The following is a 20,401-nucleotide window of genomic DNA, read 5'->3' as shown; positions in this document are numbered from 1 at the left end:
TTAATAAATAGAGAAATACATTTTTGTGAATTTTAAGTGGTAGAAAAAGGAACCTTCTGCTGAGTGGAAAAAAATTAAGTGGGTTTTAAACATTGTTAGTGTTTTTCTCTTCAACATTTTTAAAAGTAACATTTATTATAGTGGTGAGGTGATTAATATTGAATCGGGAATTTTTCTCAGAAATATTGTAAGGATTTAGGCCGGGACAAATTTGTTATCCTTCACTTGAATGTATCAGGGGATAATAAAAAATTATCAAAGTTTTCAATAAATTGGAACAAATTGGACAAAAGCTTGAACAAACTGGCATACAATCAACATTGCCCAAAATTGAAAAATCAAGTTATTTTAAATCTAAAATATGAAAAATCTCGAATACAAGAAGTTTAACAATTCCCATCATCAACAGTTTTAATTTTGCTCTTGCAATTGTTTGAATTTTCGAAGCATTCGACGTATCTATTTTATAAAAAGCCATTTTCAACGAAAACTGATCTTATCAAACTTTAATAAGTTTGTACTTTTTAAAAGAATCAATTTTGAAACCGACTTTTGAATATACATGGATGACATCAACATTTTCAATCTTCAGCATTAAATCAAGTGTGTTACTTTAATGATTAAAAGGCAGAAATCCGAAAATAGAAATCGGAAATCAGAAATCAGAAATCAGAAATCAGAATTCAGAAATCAGAGATCAGAGATCAGATATCAGAAATCAGAAATCAGAATTCAGAAATCGGAATTCAGAAATCGGAAATCAGAAATCAGAAATCAGAAATAAGAAATCAGAAATCAGAAATCAGAAATCAGAAATCAGAAATCAGAAATCAGAAATCAGAAATCAGAAATCAGAAATCAGAAATCAGAAATCAGAAATCAGAAATCAGAAATCAGAAATCAGAAATCAGAAATCAGAAATCAGAAATCAGAAATCAGAAATCAGAAATCAGAAATCAGAAATCAGAAATCAGAAATCAGAAATCAGAAATCAGAAATCAGAAATCAGAAATCAGAAATCAGAAATCAGAAATCAGAAATCAGAAATCAGAAATCAGAAATCGGAAATCAGAAATCAGAAATCAGAAATTGGAAATTGGAAATTGGAAATCGGAAATCGGAAATCAGAAAGCAGAAATTTAAAATAACGAATCGGAAATCTGAAGAATTCTGTTAAAACAATAATTTATTAATTGTTATAAGGATCGAAGAACTCAAATTTATCAACAGCAGATAAATTCAGATATGAAAGTTCTAAATTCTGAACAAAGAATTCTGAAATCATGTTTTAAAGTTTTGTAACCAATTATTAAAAACCAAGGATAATTAGCGGAAATTCAAATTTCAGAATTAGAATAACAGAGTTCATATTTTGAACTCAGAATTAAGGTTGGGAAAGCATTTTTCAGGTACCTATCAGAAAACAGAAGAACGTGAACTTTTAATGGTACTGCAACATTCAGAATTTCAAATTTTAATCAAGTCATTAATTCAAATTCGGAGATATACTCAAGGTTTAGAATTAATGATTCATATTTCCAAGGAGTCCTCCTTCAAAATTTATTTAAAAAAGTATGTTGAAATTTTGAGCACACATTTTAATGTAGAGAATTTTATGTAGAATATTCAAAAATTTAGAAATATTTGTTCGAAAATGATAAACTTTGTATTTTTGACAACAAATCTCTTAACAGGCTCTTATATCTTAATCCTAATATTTTTTATTCTTGAAATCTTAATCCAGGATGGTGGTAGCTCTTTGATCTAAATGCCAATATTTTTTAGATCCAAAAACACATGGATGAATAGACTGCTGCAAAAAATCTCTTCTTGCTCCCATTTGTTTTTTACGCCTTTTGATGCCGATCAGTGTAAAATTTGAAATGATTTGGTTGATTCCTGAGTTGGAGCAACGTGTTTCAATTTTGTATGGAAATTTGTATGAAAGAAGAAATTTGTGTACTTTAAATCATCCAGAAAATTCAATTTAACTTGAAATGATGTTGGCCTATGATTATTGGTTTTTACTCTAAAGCTTAATTATTTGCAAACATGACAAGCAGCAAAGTATTTCATGAAAAAAATTATCACCATTTCAAAATAAAAAAAATCTGAATCTATTGAAAAGTATTTAAAATGGCAGACTTTGCTTGCTAGAGCTTGTAATAATTTGATTAAATATGTTTGGAAAGGTTATATAAATCAATAAATTCCCTGGCTTCAAAGCAACTTTTTGAGATTTTCAATTCCAATTCTACGGTTAAACAGCTTTCAAATGAGCAGTGAAAACCGCAAAAACTAAAAACATAATTTTGAAAAAATATTTTGCTTAACATTAAATATTTTTTCCAATGTATCAGTTAGGTTTGTGCTTTGTTTACATGAATTGTACTTCATTTTCCATACCAAGTTATATTTTTTGAAACTTTCAGCACGTGTCAGGCGATTTTTATATAAAAAATTTTGTTTCCCCGCGCTTCGTTGCGCTAATTCAGGACTGGATAGATCGCTTCCAAAATTTTTGTTGATATTTCAAGCAGCAAAAACAATTAAAAAAGTGATGGGAGGTGTAAACATTTAAGAATTTGAAAGTTTCATTCAAAGCTTGCAGCGGTCTAATAGATCAAGATTTCTGAGGCTACCAAATGGACAATTTTTCGAAAAATTGGTACATTTCAAACTTAAGTTTTCCCATGCTGTAGCTTTTGAAAACTGCTTGTCAAACAGTTTTCATTAGCATGGTTTGTTAGATTATCATATTTTGAAACATTCCACGCAAAAAATAACTAAATATAATGAATGGGTTTGGATCTACGCTGATTTTAATAAACCTGGGCACTAAAGGGATAAAAAAAACACAATCAAAAATTCTATCCCGTTCATCTTTAATTCAGTTACTTTAGTTTTGATTTAAGCAAAATAGCAGGAAAATTATATAAATTGGACATCAGCGTTCTAAACACAAAATTGAAATACTAGCAATTTAAAATTCTGAAATCAAAATTTATTATTCAAAAGCATTATAGGAAGCGCACAAATTATCATAAGGATTGCGATTTGCAATTTTAAATTAAGCATTCACATTAAAAATCTGTTACTTGTTAAGTTGAATTAAGTATTTATGATAAAGTTGCCGAATTGCCCGGTTTTATCCGAATGCCTGTATTCCATTGAAAAAATGCCCGGATTTATTTACTTTATTTGGCAACTCCAAAACAAAGCTTTTTGAGCAAGTTTAACATAAACAATCAGGGAAGGTTTTATTGGAAGCCTTAGATACGATTTAAAATCTGTCGATAAATTTTCATGAACTTTTTTTTCAATTGTTTTTTTTTTATTTTTGTTGAGGATATTTTTTGATTTTGACAAAATTTGCCCGGATATAGCCGGGATTTTTTGTCGTCAATTTAAAAATCAAATGGCCGGATTTTGCTAGGTTTCTAAATAAAATTGCCCGGATACGTACTGAAAAAAATCTGGCAATCTCTAAACTAAAGTCTGCTTCATTTAATATTGGAACACAAACAATTGCGTGTAGTTCAGTCATTTATTAACGAATTCATAATTTGTTTTTCATACAAATGTAGCATTTTCTTTACTCTTTCATAAAAAAAAATTAAAAAAAATATTCATTGCTGTTTCGAAGAAATTCTCGTACTTTTCCCGTAATACGGCACATTAGGCGGCGCACACCCTTTTCGTCCACCGTTTTGGCGATTTGATTCCACCAGTTCTTCATTTGAGTCATGTTCCTAACAAGTTTTCCCTTTGCCTTAAGCCTCCGCTTCGTGATTGCCCAGTATTTCTCTATCGGCCGGAACTGGGGGCAGTTTGGGGGGTTGAGGTCCTTCGGTATTACGCTGACCCCGTTCTTTGCGTACCATTCCATAACCGTTTTGCTGTAATGGCAGCTTGCGAGGTCCGGCCAAAACATTACTGGACGGTCGTGGGCACGAATAAACGGCAGAATCCGTTTCTGTAGGCACTCTTTTTTGTAGACTTCTGATGTCATTGTCTTGTCAGTGAGAAAGACTTTGGTTTTCTGTCTACAACTGCATATCCCATGCCAAATCATGTACTTGCGTGCGAATTTATCCGCAAACACGAACTTAAATTTTGCAAGTACATCCCCCCGAGCCGTCGCCAAATAAAATTTTTGACCTGGGATTTGCTCAAAGTCCGCCTTCACGTAGGTCTCATCGTCCATCAGAATACATCCGTCGAACTTGGTCAGCACTTGGTCGTACAGCTTTCGAGCACGGATTCTGGCCACATTGTTCTGCTTCAGCGTCCGATTTGGCTGTTTGCTGGCTCGGAATGACCTTATTCCTTCCCGGAGACGAATTCGTCGCACCGTACTGTGAGCGGCCTGAAACTTATTGGCCAAATCGCGGTCTGAAAGATTGGGATTCCTCTTGACGGCCTTGATGACTTTCCCACGCAGTTTCCGGTCCACAGTTCCACTCCGACGCTTCGAATGCGGCTTCCGAGCCGTCGTCAATGTTTCCTTGTACTGCTTGATAACACGCCATACGGTATTTCTGGGCATTTTAAGCTGTTTAGCTAGCTTCGATGCCGACAACAATGGATTTTCAAGAAAACTGTGCACAATTTGATCTCTCCGTTCGGCTTCCATGGCGGTTGTTTACAAAATGCTATCGTTTGGTGTTATGACATAAATACATAGTGAAAGGTAATGAATTTCCCGACACATGGGTGAAAAAAGTTTCCAAATCCGTCCACTAGGAGCGCCACAATGAGCAAAAGAATTTGTTCCAATATTAAATGAAGCAGACTTTAAGACCATGTCAATTTATGAGGACTTCAATGAAAAAAAATGTAAATATCGTTTACGTAATGTAAAGAACAAAAGTATAGCAAATAAAATCTCATCTCCATAAATAAAATTATCTCTTGTGGGTGCAATAAACGCTGATTTTACCCTAATACATGCACTGTGCTGCCATCTGCGCGTCACTGTAAGCACTATTCCCAGCTTTGCCATAAAAATGCACACTAGCGACGTCACCTTGCAACACGTGGAAACTCTTCCCACTGACGAAAACAACTGATAGGCGAGAGAAGTTTTCTCCTTCTCTCTGACAGTCATCCATCTGTTGATTCAAAACATTTTCCAGAGCAACGAACGTAACATCAGCAGGCACTTGGTTTGATAAATAAAAACAGTTGGAAAGCAACAGTTAAGGTGGTGAAATCAATGTCGTGTAATCGGTAATCTTCTCGAGTGTTTGAATGAAAAATAGTTAAAATCGAGCAGGTGATAACCTGGGAAGCAACCCGTATTCACCGGTAAGTACTTGGGATTATCGCTATCATTGTATCTCCATGCCGATAACACATCAATTCATACAAAATCTCGGGATAGCATTTCTGTAAACGTCATCGAAGTCACCGATGCGCGCATGTTCCTCTCTCTCCTGTGCTGCTGACCCAAATGTTTGCGTACCGAAATGCTCTCTGCTTATTCTCTTTTATAGCAATGCGTGGATTGTCATTTTGCTGGCTGGCTAGCATAACAAAAAAAAACGCCGGCATGCGTTCAATCGGAACTTTAAACTTTCCTTCATAAACATGATGCAATGTTAACGCTTTTGGGTGCAAAACTATTTAATTGTTTTAAGGGGGGTTTATGAGTGCTCGATAAGCGCTAACGAATCCATCGGATCATATTGAAACTCATCATGCATCAACTTATTTGAGAGTATCGAGATTCGAGCTGCTACAACAGAATGGGCGCTAATTACTCTGGGTGGGGTTAATTAACACGTTGAACTTTGTTTGATTCAACAGGTATCGGCCAGGTAAAAGATGATGCTATCGTATTTAAATGATTATTTACTTCCGCGATAGTTTTTTTTTGTTATAGAATGTATTCCATACACGCTAGCTTGTCTGCCGTGGGCTGATTAATTAAACAAATACGACCGTTTAGTAAGCAAAACGAGCAAATTTTAACGGCCATTGCCGTCGATATCGGTCATTAAAATTCAAACAAACTTTATTTCTAGAGTTTGTTTTGATTAGGTCGTAAGAACCACTTAACGAGTTTCGAGAAAATCGCTGTGGAAGTTTCAAACCACCTTTTAATTTCTCATTTTAAAAATATCGGTCGAAATTGTTCGGAAGTTTGTAATTCAATTCTAAAATAGACGACAAATCCGTTGCTATATTCAATACGGGTATTACTCAGATCTTACTTGTGTAAATGTACTTCATCCTTTGGCATCGATTTTCTGGCTCAAACGTCGTTTTGCAAACTGACTAGTTTTATCTTTTAAACTTGATTTCGTTTGTTTAGAACTACGCTTTTCTGCTCCGTTCCGTTCCGTACGTTGAGTAAAATAAAGTACAAAACAATCGAAATCCAAAAAATAATAGGAATCCCCTTTCAAATGTTTCCTGAATCGCTGTTGCTTGGGACTGTTCATCAAGAATGTTCTATACACCGCTTGTTACCTGGGGGAGGAAGACTGAATAAAAAAAGAAAAAAAAAATCTTTCAAACGTCAAATTTCTCTCATCAATCTACCGACCAGTGCGAAGGTTCAAAATTTACTTTCTTATTTAGTGAATTTCAATAAAACTTTTTTGATGCTGAAAAGCACTTGTTTTTCATTAAACAATGATTTTATTAGGTTTTGTTTTGCTCTGGCAAATTCTTGCATGATCAGGCGTATTAAGTCGCTCAAATTTCGTTGATGTTTTTTTTTTTTTTGTTTCGATTATAGTCGTTTTACCATCTTTATGGCATTCGCGACTTTATCACTTTATCAACAGTAAAAAAACGATGCAGAAAACGATACAGCGAGTTTCAGTCTTCCTCCCCCAGCTTGTTACTATCCTTGAGTCACGAGTGGTAACTCCGTTAACCGATCATAGACTGTGGAAATATATCTTATGCTGGATCCATCTGTTGTAGAGTAAAAATATGCTCAATGTTTCAACCAGTAAAAAATAACACTCATTTTACTTACCCACAAATAAATTTAAGCCAGTTGTTCTGTTAAGATAGCCTAAGTCATTCTTTCAAGCAGTATTCATCTAAATATTTTGTATTTTCCATTAACTTTCACTACTTTCCTAAGCATTTTTTATGACGATGCAAAAAGACCTATGAACCAACTAGTCGAACAGTTTATTTTGCGATCTTTGGCTGCACGGCAATCCAGTGCAATGCAAAAAGTCGTTAAAACCAAATTGCACTTGAAAATGAGAAAGTCATCATACGTCGTAATTTCAAATCATGTTTATAAAGCAATTTTTTAATTAAATGAAACCAAAGTTTTACCAAACCTGGAATACATGTTTATCAATCGTTTGCATTCAATGACTCAATTTTGTTTACATTGGTTCATACGACGTAATCAAAACTAACTCTAGATTTGTTTTACAGAGCATGATGTGTGAGTTTTTGTATTTAAAATTGATTTGATTTTTACACCGAAAAAACTTTTCACATGAACGCTACGTGAAAATGTACATGGATTTTTGCCACCATGAAAATCACGTGAAACTTACGTGAATTTCAGGTAGCAAAAAGAGCTCGCGCAGCAAGCAATTTCACGTAATTTTCATATGAGTTGTATATGAAATCAACGTAGGTCAAATGTGGTAAGGAATTCGTTCTGCTACATGTAAATCACGTAGATTTCATTGTCATATTAACGTAGGAAGTTTTTTCGGATATTTTAACTAATATGTTTTGATTTTGAAAGTCATCTTTATTGCTCGGCAAAATTGCGCTAACATATGCATTTTCCATTTTCAGTCACTTTTCACTATTCACTTCATTCAAATTATTAAACACAAAATTTGGCATTTGTTTCGCCGCTTCGACGAGTGCCTTGTCAGCTGCCTCAATTTTGAATCCTGTTAAAAAAATATCAAAAATGTAAATACGCTACCACACAACAAAATATTATTACTTACGAAATAAATATCAGCTTTTCCATCACTCAGATTTTTTTGTCTTCATGCACCAACTGTCGGATCCGCGCCATATTGAGAACTGTATTCCTTCACACAGGTTTTACGTGAATGAGCCATTCAGGCTTACGTGAACATCACATAGAATACACAAAATTTCTCTGTACTTGATGGATCACTGGATTCTCACGTAAATCGAATGTGTCTTTATTTTGACAGCATTCAACTATATGAATTTCACGTAAGGATCAAGTGATTTTTTATTAATTCCTAAGTGCTTCACGTAAACCAAGCAAAAATTCACGTAACGAGTGGCTACGTGAAAATCCAGATAAATTTAACGTTCCTTTTTCGGCTGAGTGTACTCTTGTGACATTTGATTTCTGGATATCAGGGTTTTGTCAAAAATCAGGTCACCATGAAGAAAAAAATCGATTTTTCGGGTCATCACTAATTCTGCATAAATTGCTTGAATAACTGCGAAACAAAGGTACTGTAGACACCTTATTTTATACAAAAGGAGAGAAGAATATTGCTTGGCCTGCTGTTTTTATGAATAAAAAACAACATTTAAATATCATCTGAACCGAAGACTATTATCTTACTTACTTACTTATTGATGCCGCGCCGATCCTCCGGTGCATAGGGCCGTGGTAAAAGACTTCCACTGTTGAAGATCCGAAGCCAGCGTCTTCACCTGGTCCCTGTCAAGATTCTCGTTGACAGTTCGGATTTCAGCGGCTAGGCCTCGCCGCCACGAGTTTCTGGGTCTGCCTCTTCTTCGATGTCCTTCTGGATTCCAATCTAGCGCCTCTCTGCAAATCTCGTTTTCATCTTTCCGCAGCGTGTGCCCAATCCACCTCCACTTACGTTCCCGAATCTCGATTTCTAGCGCCTTTTCATGACACCGGCGATGTAGTTCCTCATTCGAGATCCAGTTGCCAGGCCACCAAGCGCGGATGATATTCCGCAGGCAGCAGTTTACAATTACTTGCAGTTTTCGCATCGTTACCGCATATGTGCACCAAGTTTCGCACTCGTACAGAAATACGGATTTGACGTTTTAGTTGAAGATTCGGATCTTAGTTTGTAGAGAGATCTGGCGTGACCGCCAGATGTTTTGGAGACTCGCAAACGCAAATTGGGCCTTTCTGATCTGGGTTTCGATGACTTTCCTGGTACCACCATCAGGCGTTATCTGGCTACCAAGATACTGGCAGTACTCCACTTTCTCAACTTGTTGCCCAGCTACCATGAAACTGGAAGGATTTCCTGTGTTGATCTCCATCGACTTGGTCTTACCGATATTGACTTTGAGACCTGCTGCCTTGGAACTTTCGGTGAGGTCATCGAGTTTGCTCTGCATATCCGGTTGTGTTTGGGCGAGCAAAACAATATCGTCAGCCAGGTCAAGGTCGTTCAGTTGCTCCATGTTGAAGGATTCCCCGACAGTCCTCGGTTCGGTGCACAGTCGATCGATCGAGTCAGAATCTCATCCATTACGATGAAAAAAAGTAGCGGTGATAAGATACATCCCTGTCTCACTCCAGCAGTTACCGGGATTGGTTCGGACAAAACACCATCGTGCAAAACCTTGCACGAAAATGCCTCCTACTGTGCTTCGATGAGATGGACTAGTTTCTCTGGGACCCCTTGTCACTTTAGAGCCGCCCAGATGTTTTCATGGTTAAGTCGGTCAAATGCTTTTCGAAATTAACGAACACCAGCAGAAGAATGTTCTGGAATTAAATGGTTTGTTCCAGTACGATTCGTAGCGTTATGATATGGTCTACACATGATCGTCCGGATCGGAATCCAGCTTGTTGCCGTCGGAATGTAGCGTCGATTTTCTCCTGGATCCTGTTCAGGATCACTTTGCAGTGTACGTTGGGGGTTGTACAGATCAACGTTATGCCTCGCCAGTTACCGCACTCAGTCAGGTCTCCTTCCTTCGGGACCTTTACGAGGATACCCTGCATCCGGTCGGCCGGGGATGTTGCAGTATCCCAGATATCAGTGAAAAGACGGTGCAACATTTGTGCTGACAGGGCCTGGTCGGCTTTCAGCATTTCAGCAGGGATGCAATCGATCCCAGGTGCTTTGTTGGATTTCATGTTTTTGATTGCGCTTCTGTTTCAGCCAGCGAGGGCACTTCCGAGTTGACGCCATTTATGCGAATTACTGTTGGCGCTTCAAGCTGCGGGTTCTGTTGGCCATCGCTATTCGTGACTCGGAAGAGTTGTTCGAAGTGCGCAGTCCATCGTTTGAGCTGATCTGTTCATTCGATCAATAACTGACCTGCTCGGTCTTTCGGCGGCGGCTCTTTCTCCCTCTTCGGCTAGAGAGTTTGTCCAGAATCTCTTGTCTCGTCTACAAGCTCGTTTAACTGCCTTTTCCAGCTCCGCATATCTTAAGCGGGCGGTTGCTTTGGCTGACCCGATACATGCCTGCTCAATTCCGACTTTCGCCTTTCTCCGATCATCTACCATCCTCCAAGTTTCATCCGACATCCATTCACTTCTTCGTCCACAAACTTTACCAAGAGTACCATGGCTCGTCGTGATAAAGACATTCTTGATTCCTCACCACTGTTCTTCGACTGTTCCGTCTGTCGGCAATTCCGAGGCTCGGGATTCTAGCTGTTCAACGTATGCCCTTTTCACCTCCGGATTCTCCAACCGGCGGACGTCGTATCGACAGCCGACTTTCTCCTCGCGCCGTTGAACGAGGTGTAGGACGAGGTGATGGTCCGATGCAATGTCTGCGCTTCGTTTGTTGCGGACATCAAGAAGACTCCTTCTTCATTTTCGGCTGATGCAGATGTGGTCAATTTGATTTCCTGTTCGGCCATCTCGGAATACCCAAGTGACCTAATGTGCTGGTCGATGAGGGAAGAGCGATCCACCGATCACTATGTTGTTGTTACCACAAAATTCCACAAACAGCTCTCGGTTTTCGCTCATTTGTCCTAGACCATGGCCATGCAATAAATTCAACTACAATCAGGATAATTCAGATTATTTTGAAGACCATTTTTAAAAAAATAGGACAATTTAAAATCAGGAAGGTCTCTCGAAAATCAGGACAAATCCTGATTTATCAGGACACTTGGCACCTCTGTTGGATATTGAACTACACAGAAAATTATAAAAAGGTAAAATTTACCGAGATGGCAAAGTGAACGCTCGTGGAAGCTGAAAAGGTAATTTCTATCTTTTCGAGGTGAAACTCATTTCACAGTGAGGTAAAGATTACCTGAAACAAGCTGATTAAAATTGGAACAATGGTACGCCGAGAAAAAAGGTGAATACAAAAATGGTTAATCTTGCCTCGAACCGAAGTTAAGTTCACCTGAATTGAGCTGAATAAATCCAAAAAAGGGTTAAACTTACCTCGTAGCGAGGTTAGGTTGACCTGGATTGAGGTCTTCACCTTTTGAAAAATGTTAAATTTTACATCATGGTAGCCGTTGAAATTGATTATTCTTTTTTGATAACCATTTTTTATTACAATTAAGATCCATGTGAAAAGACAACATTGTAGAGTGCTTTATAATGCTGTTGCTTGATTCCACTTAATTCCTTTGTAAACATACATAAGTAGATTTGCAATTCATTTCTTTCAACGTAGTTTGTTGATTTTTTGGAAATATCCGAATTAACGAAAGATATAAAGATTTGATGTCTGTCTTTGATGTCTTTGAAACAATTTTAAGCACTGATAAATGTTGACACTGAAAATAACAAATGGATACCAATCAAGATACCATCTATGTTTCAATGTAAAATCTGACGGTCAAGTTATAGGCAGCCTAAATATACTGTGGACTCAGATGGAACCCCTCGCAAAATCTAGGAATAAAAAGAGTGTGCCCTAAAATGACTTTATTTTGACATTTTCTATGACTTTCCGAACTACCAAGATTTTCTTTTTAGAGAGATAACTCACTTAAAAATTGCGTAAAATGGATTATCGGAAATTGATCTGTGGAATGTTCCGAAGTTAATCGTCTGGTTAAAATTCGTTAAACGAACTGTTAGGCTGCTTTAAATAATCATGAATTCGCTTCTTGTGCTAGATCATCCGGTCAACATAAATTTTTCAATTATCTGCCTCTGAAAAACATAAAGACGCATTCAGATAAAATCATTATGAGCTTACGAAAAAAAGAGACCGGGTTTTAAGCCTCTCGTATTTTAAAAGTTCAGGATTTTTCGACTGGTGGAATTGTAGATTTTTTAAGCTTTCCAGCTGTCTTCCTTCTGCCATGGAAAACGTTCTTAATGAGATTTCTTTTACTACCACCAAACTGCTGAAAATATTTTCAATAATTACTTGACACTTTTGAATATTTTTTATCATTTCGTAGGCAATGTCGCCACCACAAGGCAATGCAATCTCTTGTGTAAAATCATATGAATTTTCTCCTTAGTGTCCTGTCTAATTTTCTTTGCAGCTAGGCTTATTATATCAACATCTTTATAAATCACAAAGAAATTTTCTCGGCGTTTCATAAAACATACAAGAGCTTTGATTTGGCTGATTTCGTAAGGGGGTTAAAGCAATAGACGTGACGTAAGACGAGAGACGTGAAAAGAAAGTTGAGAGAGATGCCCAGCAAACATTTTTTAAGATATACTTCTCAACAAAGTTTGTTATACGTTTCCTATATAAACATTACAGAATAATCGCATATTAAAAAAAAAACAGCAATTACCTACCAAAGTGGAGGCAATAAACATACATATTTTTAACTTCTGACTTAAGCGATATAAATTATACAAATTGGACGATATTCATCACCTTATTCGTACAAACCGTTGCCAGTGACAAAAATTGCTGCTTCAATATTTCCAAATGAACCATCTGATTTTTAGCAATCTGGTGGCACTGTTTATCACAAAGAGTGCAACAAGGTTGTTTTTTTTTCACCTGAATCCCGGTCGGGAAAACAAATTGGCAAACATGACGGACTTTTTATTATATCCGATTCATACCGACTTTAAGTGACCATTATTAGGATCTTCAATTACTTGGTAGGAATTGCAATTCACATTAAAATTGTTAACGATTTGAGCTATCATTTCTAATCCGATTTTATGTTTGCTGGGTGAGAAGTACAAAGTGAGACGTCTTATGTCTTACTAAGAAGCAAGACGTCTCCCTACTCACGTCTTGCTCACGTGCGATGTGAGACATCCGACATAAAAAATAGGGCATTAAATATAAGCTCTTAGATATTGGACCTGAGACATGAGACGTGAGTCGAGAGAAGTAAGAAACGAAGTTATACGTGAGGCACGAAAAATGAGACGAAAACAGTAAGATATGAGACATAAAAAGTAAGGCATGAGACCGGTCTAAAATAAGGTGGCCAGGTTGCCCAGTTTTATTCGGATTTGCCCGGATATTTGATATAGAATTTGGGAAAAATCCAGTCCGACCCGGTTGCCTGGATTTCATTGAAAAAAGCCCTTGTTTTATTCACTTTATTTGCAAACAAAATAAAACAATTTGTGTTGTAATTCCTGGGTTTTGATCATATTTTCTCGGATATTTCCCGGATTTATGGTAAACAATCTGAAATCATCAAATCAAGTTTTTGGCTAGGGTATTAGATAAAATAGTCCGGATTGGCCCAACCCGGATACGTGCTGAAAAAAATTCTGCAACCTAAAACTTAAAAAATAAAAAAAAATATCCCAAATTCCGGTACAAACTTCAGGAAAACTTGGCTTGAAACCTTCTGATAAGTTAAGATTGCGCCAGATTTATCCCTTTTTATTCTTCACATTCTAATTCAGGTCTATCTCCCCTATTTTTTACTCTCTAATGCATTGTGTACTTTTTTTATTTATTTTTTCAAGGGAGTTCAACTGCCAGGGTCATTCATCCCTGAAAATGTTCGATGTACTGTTATTTCAACCAACTGTCACATTTATTTTATTGAAAACAAATTTAATTCCTTGACGCGAGAAAAATCCTATTAAATTCTAGCCACCTTTACATCTTTTTATGTGTTGCCATCCAAAATGGGCCGTTTAATGGCTATGTTGGCCTGCCTCGCGTCTTGTATTTTGTCTACAAGTTAAGGTTAAGGCTCGACAAATCACCGCATATACTTATACCCAAAGCCGTACACATTAGAGCTTTCATTGAAACGCCATTTTCATTTCATCCAACCATCAACGTCAAGTCAGCTGCTGAAAGTACAGGTACGCGTAGCTGATCCCCTCCGAAATTACAATTGAGTTTCGTTAGATGGATTCAAATTGTGGTTATAAAAATGTGAAAACTTACTGGGCTTTTCATGGCAACAATTCTTTTTGTACAATGTCTCATCTTCTGACACTCAGTTAATCAGCAATTATCAGTTAATATTTGATTTAACGGTTAACAACAAATGAAAAAAAAAAAACTTTATTTGCACTCTACTAAGTACCGCATTTGCAAGCAAACACATGAACCATTCCATCGGTCAAGTTCAATAGCTACACATGTGCCGGGATTTTTTTTTGTGGGTTTTGTTTTGCTCCTTCCCCAATCTCCAACTTCAAGATCATAATGGAATGGTAAATGATGATCTTGCATCTGATTGGGTTCCGGCCGAATGTACTAGAGTTTTTCAGTTGAGGTTTTTTGTTGATGGTTTCTCTCTTGCTGATTTCAATGTCAATATCAATTGAACATTTGACCTTCCAGGAGAATAGTTGAGGAAATACTTCTGTACCTACTTTTCGTATTGAACGGATCTAAGAGTTTTTATACAACGTGATGGGTGAAATTTATATTGACAGTTTGAAAATTTCAAAATCAATATGTTCTAAAGTATATAGTTCTTTAACAATCAATATAATACGAACACTCAATTATCTGGGGATTTGAAATTATCGACCTTCATCTCAAAAATATAAATTTCTTACTGAATTCATGTTGAATAAATATCATAGATTATTTTTGTGACTGTGTGTAGTGTGAATCATAAATCGAATTTCTTATTATGGTGCCAAATGCGAAATCATAGTTCAAAAATTTATCATTGAACTTTTATGAATAAGTTCAATCAGAAGTGGAAATAATCCAGCGAAGTTTTTAGTAAATAAAAAAAAATCTTCGGCAATATCAATTTAAAACTAAATTTTGCAATAATACTTGAAAGCTGCTCTCTGCACTCTGCTTTCTCCTTCCATTTTTAACACTTTATGCCAATCTTTCTTGAATATTTAACACTGTCCGCTGGTTTAATGTATTTCCTCTGATTTGCCTACGTCAAAGCCCAAAAAGTTTCGATTAGACGAATCTCTGGACACTTTGGTGGGTCCATGTCTTTCGTTAAGCATGTGACCTTGTTGAGTTCATACCACTTTAATACATCCTTAGAGAAGTGGCACGAAGCGAGATCAGACCAAAAGATTTTTTATAAACATTTTTGACTAATTTTGTTTTCAACAGCTTTTTCAGCCTAATACAAGACCGCATAAAAGGAAGGGGGGGGGCAACGATAGGCAATTGCACAGGACCTCAAGACCTCCCCCCCCTCCGAAGAAAAAAACGTTTCTTTTGTCATACTGCTTGACTTTCTAAAAAAAAGAAACTGAGAAAAAACAACCCTATTTTTTATCGAAACGTCTAAGCAGCGTTCAAATCGATTGTCAAACTCTCGAAATAAAAAGAATTGAGGCTCAATAAAATTGAGCCCAATTCCTGTTTTTTTTTTCAATATTCGGGCAACCGGGCCAAATCGTAGTTTGCTTTACTGGCCTTCTAAATTATAAAACCTGGCCATTTCTTAATAAAACATAACCCATTTTCATTAAGTACAAACGGCTTGAACAATTACAAAATATAGATTGCATTTACTTTAAACATTATTTGTTTGTGAGAAATTTCTAAATCCATATTTTATTTTTGAACGATTATGATTTATCATCAATCAACAATTCTTCTTATATTAAGATTAGTACACTGCGGTTCGTTAAATTTTTTAAAATGCAAGTATTATCGTTTAAGTAAAATATCCATAACTTCTTCAATTTTCAACCGATTTAGGACAATTGAAAATAATAAATTGGTTGCAATCGAATAAATGCATTTATTCCTTATATTTGTTCCAGGTTTATCTATAGATTTAATATCTTTTTTGCATGATAATTTTAGTATTTCTAAGCTTCGAATCTTTTTCAAGGCCTTTAGCACGAATCTACAACAGATCTTTTCATCAATGTAAATTTCCTGAAAAACTGAATTTTTCATTTATAGATCCGATGTTCAAAATAGGCAATAAAAGAAATGTTAAGCAGTACCAAGGTATAACCAGTATGTCGGCTGAATCTAACCTTTTCGAATTCGAAATTTTAAAAATAGTTTTGAAAATTTGTTTCTGCATGTCTAAAAACTATTCGTTTTGAATTCAAAGTAATAAAGCTTAGTTCTTTTAGAAACGGAACACTTTTATTGGCTTACAGCTCGTTTACTTGTTATCGGACATTGAAAATTTTGACAGCATTTTGCTTCTTGTGAAAGGTACTATCAGACCTATTTTTGTCAAAATTTCAAATTTGCGCGTTTTTTTTTTTGAGATATTTACGATGCATCGTAGTATTACGAATTTTGAAGAAATCTGTGCAAAAGTTTTTTTTTCTTTTCTTCTTGCAAGAAGAAAAGAAAAAAAACTTTTGAACAGTTTTCTTCAAAATTCGTAATAACCAAATCAATAGCTAAAAAACCCGTTGATTATTCAAAGAATTACTGTGTGTGAGTGGTGGGAAAGTATAAAAATACTGTCAAAATTGCCCACAAAGCTCGAATCAAACATTGGAGTAAAACACATGATCGGCAACTACGGTTAAGGGTCATTAGAGAAGTTAAGTCTCATACCAGCATTTTTAATTTTGAATAAGCGAAAAACTAAGTGTAGATCGCTGAAATGTCCATTTTTTTCTCCGATAAGCTGAAAGTGTAGCCTAGTTTTGAGTCATTCAAACGAAACCTCAAACAACATTTTTTTGCTAGTTCCATAGCTCGTAAGCTGTATAGCCAGTACCGAGGCTATGAGACAGATGATTTCTGATGAACGACAAAACTTATGATTCAAACAAATTCCAACGTTTGAATCCTATACCATGTTTGATATTGGCAAGGTCCCTAGTATATAAAAGTATGTATTTGCTGGTTGTTTTGTATAAATAAATTGATTTGCCAAGATTCTGCTCTTATGAAAAAACCACAATTTTCAAAACGCAAACATTGATTTTCGCTGTTTTTAAAAGCTTAAAAAAAGTAATCTTGTATGTATCCTTCGCAACCTACGATCTTCAATAACCGATTATAAAGGGTGATACGGTCAAAATTTGGTCAATATCAACTTGACGTAGGGTTAGTTGCCCTACTTTGGACCTTTTAAGCGGTGGTTTCTAAATAATCATGTTTTTCTCATAAATGGGCAGGAAACTTATATTTTTCAGGAAATTCGTTTATAAGTCATGATCTTATCTGCAAGTTTCAATGAAAATTTTCAACATATGTTTCGCCGCTATTGAGAGATTTGCAAAGATATGGATGATCAAAATATCCAACTTTGAACCTACTGTTCTTATTTTGGTATTGGACCGGTTCCTTTTATTGGACCTAGAACTAAAATTCTCATAAAAAGTATGATTTTTCGAAAATAAATAAACAAATTAATTGAACATGTAATTTTCAATATATTTTTACCATAAAAAAGTATTACAGCTTTTTAACATAAAAAAAAATAAAATTTCTGTCATGAATATCACAAAAAAAAAATATTCCCCGACAGCTCTATCAGCAGAATAGCAGAAACTTTTTTGTGTTTACTTACTTGCAGTTTATTTGCGTAAAGCTGGCAAAAAATATTAGAAATATTCAATATTGGTTCTGAATTATGTCCCAATTATAAATTCGCAGCTCTGTTGATTTCTTGGTATTGATACAAAGTATTGGTGATGTCAGGTCTAAACATGGAACATCAAAGTCGAAAGTTTTCTGTATTTGGACCCTTAGCAATTTTTCCGAGTTTTCCATTGATTTTCATAAATTTTAAGAAAAATAGGTAGTACGGTTCATATTCTTCACAGTGAAGGTAATTTTCTTTTTAATTTTGGCTTGGACAGTAAAAAATCGTGATTTTTCCTTAAACACTCTAATTTCTTAAAATGCGTCCCACTAATTGAGCTGTCTGATTTACCACTGATGAGGGGGTACATTTTTAAAAGCGTTGAAAATTTTTTCAGAGAGACTTTGAATGGCAAAAAAAAGTATTGTAGGATTCAGGAAGAATAAGAGTTCATTGTGTGCATACGAATATCTTTATTCTATGCCAGCAAAATGACTTATTTACAATTTTCGGCACTTTAGGACTAAAATAGCCTCTAGGTCCAAAGTAGGAGCACTCACCCTATTTCTTTCAATTTTGATTTTTAAAAACCAGAATACCCTTCATTTTGAAGGTGTGTGTGTATAATGTTGCTCCTATTTTGATTTTGGAATTCACTCTTCAGTTGTCAAAATGCCGTCCAAAGAAGAAGAGCAGCGTATCAAAATTTTGCTCGCGCATCGCGAAAAACCGAACTATTCGCACGCAATGCTGGCAAAATCGCTAAAAGTTGCCAAATCAATCGTTACAAATGTAATTAAAGTGTTTGGGGAACGTTTGTCGACAGCCAGGAAGTCTGGATCGGGGGAAAATCGAAAACCGGAAGCCGCTGAGACGACAAAGAGAGTTGCCGGTAGTTTCAAGCGAAACCCTACACAGCAAAAAATTAGGTAACGATGGACTAAATGATGTACACAACGTGAATACGTCGTGAAGTGTAATATCAAAACCTTCTATGTGATATCGCATCAAGTATTCAATGTTTTCCTTTGTTGACGTTGGAATTTGATTTCATTTCAAAAATAAAGAAACGGATTATGGACCTCAGCTGTATTTGTTTGGCTTGTAAGTACTTCCAAAATTAATTAAAAATATAAGCAAACCCACTGCTTCAAAAAAAAATTTCATTATTTTTCCTTTTTTAGGAAATTTGGCCCATATGGATCAGTGGTACGAAACAAATTATTTGTCTCCAAACAGCCGGGTACATCAAGACAATGTAAAATTAGATACCATTTGCGACTCAAGTTATGTGCAGGTATTTGATGTAATATAGCAATACTTTTTTTGCTGTGTAACCTCTCTCTCCGAGTTGCCGCAAATAAGCTGGGTGTATCGTCTACAACCGTGCATTGAGCCAAAACACGAGCCGGACTATCGACTTACAAGAAGGTAGTGACTCCAAATCGCGATGATAAACAAAATACGATGGCCAAAGCGCGATCCCGGAGGCTGTACACGATGATGCTGACGAAGCTTGACTGCGTGGTAATGGACGACGAAACCTACGTCAAAGCCGACTACAAGCATTTCCGGGACAGGAGTTTTATACGGCAAAAGGAAGGGTAAAGGAAGCAGATATTTTCAAGCACATGAAACTGTAAAGTTCGCGAAGAAATATTTGGTTTGGCAAGCCATCTGTACCTGTGGCTTGAAAAGCAGCATTTTCATACTTTTCGGGACTGTCAACCAAGAAATTTACGTGAAAGAGTGTTTAAATAAACGTCTGCTGCCTTTCCTCAAGAAACACGGTTGTTACGTACTGTTTTGGCCGGATTTGGCATCTTGCCATTACGGTAAAAAGGCCATGGAGTGGTACGCCGCCAACAACGTGCAGGTGGTTCCCAAGGACAAGAACCCTCCCAACACGCCAGTGCTCTGTCCAATTGAGAAATACTGGGCTTTTGTCAAGCGGAACCTAAAGAAGACCAAAAAAACTGCTAAGGACGAGCAGCAGTTCAAGGCAAACTGGCTTTCTGCGGCGAATAAAGTGGACAAGGTGGCTGTACAAAATCTGATGGCAGGGGTTAAACGTAAGGCCCGGCCCGGCAATTCGGATTTGGAAAAGCGGAAGCCTAACTGAATATTTTTTTCTGAATTTTATACTTATTAAACTCGAAAAAGAAATTTAATTTGATTATTTAAATAAACGATTTTACCGAATTACACGTGTTTTCCTTGACCAAATTTTAACCGTATCACCTTTTATCATCATCAAGATAAACTGTAACAACTCAATCTTGAGTTTGTTGTAACTCAGCAGTGTTGCCAGATATTTTGAATGGTTAGCACAGACTATTACACAGAATTGAGAACATCATTAAGTGAGAATATCACTTTAGTGTACGGGAGATAATTTACTTTCGCTATTGTTTAAGATTGTAGTGTAAGGACTTGACAACAAAATGTAAATAAAAGTAACTCTATTCCACCACTGAAACCTGCATTGTTTTTATTACTTTGTTTTTTTTTTACAAAAACAACAGTAGCTGATAAGAAATGTTTATGTTCATTAACAAAATCACTGAGGAGTGATGAATTGAAAGATTTACACCAAATT

The 20,401-nt window shown here is 36.1% G+C and overlaps 1 protein-coding gene across 1 annotated transcript in view; it reads left to right on the top strand.

Moving 5' to 3' along the window:
* Positions 1–5,142: 5,142 nt before the first annotated feature.
* Positions 5,143–20,401, top strand: part of LOC129745197 (dehydrogenase/reductase SDR family member on chromosome X) — a 46,763-nt gene continuing 31,504 nt past the window's right edge. The window contains exon 1 of the mRNA XM_055738123.1: positions 5,143–5,310. The gene's annotated coding sequence lies outside the window, so the exon portion shown is untranslated. The remainder of the gene's footprint in view (positions 5,311–20,401) is intronic.

Source organism: Uranotaenia lowii, chromosome 2 (genome assembly GCF_029784155.1).
Source record: "Uranotaenia lowii strain MFRU-FL chromosome 2, ASM2978415v1, whole genome shotgun sequence".
In the NCBI taxonomy this organism is placed as follows: domain Eukaryota; kingdom Metazoa; phylum Arthropoda; class Insecta; order Diptera; family Culicidae; genus Uranotaenia; species Uranotaenia lowii.
Note: the sequence above shows the minus strand (reverse complement) of the source record. Positions and strands in the feature narration are given on the sequence as shown.